This window comes from Furipterus horrens, unplaced genomic scaffold, assembly GCF_987537825.1.
Source record: "Furipterus horrens unplaced genomic scaffold, mFurHor1.1.pri manual_scaffold_1, whole genome shotgun sequence".
Taxonomy (NCBI): domain Eukaryota; kingdom Metazoa; phylum Chordata; class Mammalia; order Chiroptera; family Furipteridae; genus Furipterus; species Furipterus horrens.
This window is the reverse complement of record NW_028327171.1, coordinates 62,382,838-62,384,529: the sequence shown is the minus strand read 5'-3', so window position 1 is coordinate 62,384,529 and position 1,692 is coordinate 62,382,838.

The window sequence follows — 1,692 nt, the reverse complement described above, 5'->3', positions numbered from 1 at the left end:
AGGGCCAGGAAGTGAAGCCTGCATAGCATCTTGCCGTGAAAATCAACAGGACTCTGTCCACCAGGATGAAGAGGGAGTCTGCTAAAACCCTGGATGTTCTCCAAAAGGGCCAATGCACAGGAGCTTATTCTCGAGCACTCACTCAGGGCTCTGGTAGAAGGAAGGCGACTCAGGGCATACAGGAGTCATAAAGAGACCCGGGTGGCATGGTCCCAAAGGGATCTGGAGGGTCAGCTACTGAAATCCTGGTCCTGAGTCAATATCCCACACCACCCTCAGGTGCTATCTCCCCATGGTCAGTTACTCTTATTCTTACAGCATCAGCCAGAGAAATGCACTAACCTGCTCCTCCAAATACTGGTGACAACACCATGCCAAGCTTGAGTCCAGCAGATAGGACTGTTGGCTGCACCCAATAAAGACCTTTGGTGCACTCCTTCTCTGGAGAAACTATAGGCAGACAGACAGACATTGAACTGTGAGGCTTTGGACCAAGGGCCTTCCTTTCCCCTACCTACAGGCTCAGCCAACACCACCTCCAGTGGGAGACTGTTTTGTTCTATCTTCCTAAGTCCTGGTAGCCCCACACAGCTGAAATCAGATTTGCTGGGGATGGGAGGGTGGAGGAGGGAACACCGCTCACAGTTGAGACCTTCAGAGTATGTTTCCCTCAGAGGCTTAAGCAGATACAGCTACATAGCTAAGGGGTGGCATAGAACTCACTCCCCTCCTGCAGACTCAGCTGGTGCCAGCCCTAAAGGAAGACTGTCTTGATCTGTTTTCCCAAGTGTCAGTGGCCCTGCCCTGCTGAGCTTGCTCCTTCAGTGGGTATAGCTGGCTTCACCCAACCTAAACCAGTGATATGCTCCTCCTGGGGAAGCTAGAGTTTGAGACTAGCAGTGACTGAGTGCTATGGCTCTAGAGAACAGCTACATTCTCCCCATTGTGTGCCTGACCACACTGTGCCCAAATACGAGACCCACTAACCCCATCCTCCCAATCAGGTCATTCTGCCCTATCAAGCTTGTGCCATGTGGAAGGGGCAGTGGAGCATGGCCAGCTTGGGCATACTCTATGGTCTATCTTCAAAAGGCTCTGGAGGAAGTCCAGGCAACCTCAGGGGGTGGCGGAGTAGGCAACAGGTAGACACCAACCTCAAAGAGCCTTGAACCTTTCATTGATCTATCCCCCCTCAGAGTTTCAGGAAGCCAAACCTTGTACACAGCTTGGCTCCTTCCATGCACACCAGGCCCAGCAAATACAGCCACAATCAGTGAATAGTGTGGCAGCTCTAGACACATTGCCCAAGGCCATTTACACACAATGTCTGAAACTGACCTGCACCAGAACCCAGAACCAACACAATCAAGGAAGTGGACCCAGAACCAACACAATCAAGGAAGGGCTTCAGACCTCACCAGAGCTCAACCCAACTAGCCACAAGAACAGCATAGCCAAAGGAGAACTCTGGCAGGCACCAGAACCTGCTGGGAACAATTCCACCTTGGGGGGCAGCCCCTGCATAGTGACTCATATTGTAGGGGCACCAAATACTCCCTGTAAAAAGTTTCAAAGATCTGCTAAATATGTAAATATGTAGGGGCTTCAGATGTTCTTTGTAAAAAGTAGCAAGGACTTGCTAAAAAGCCTTGAAAAAACAAATGTAGGAAGGAGTGTAGCAATTGGTGATTT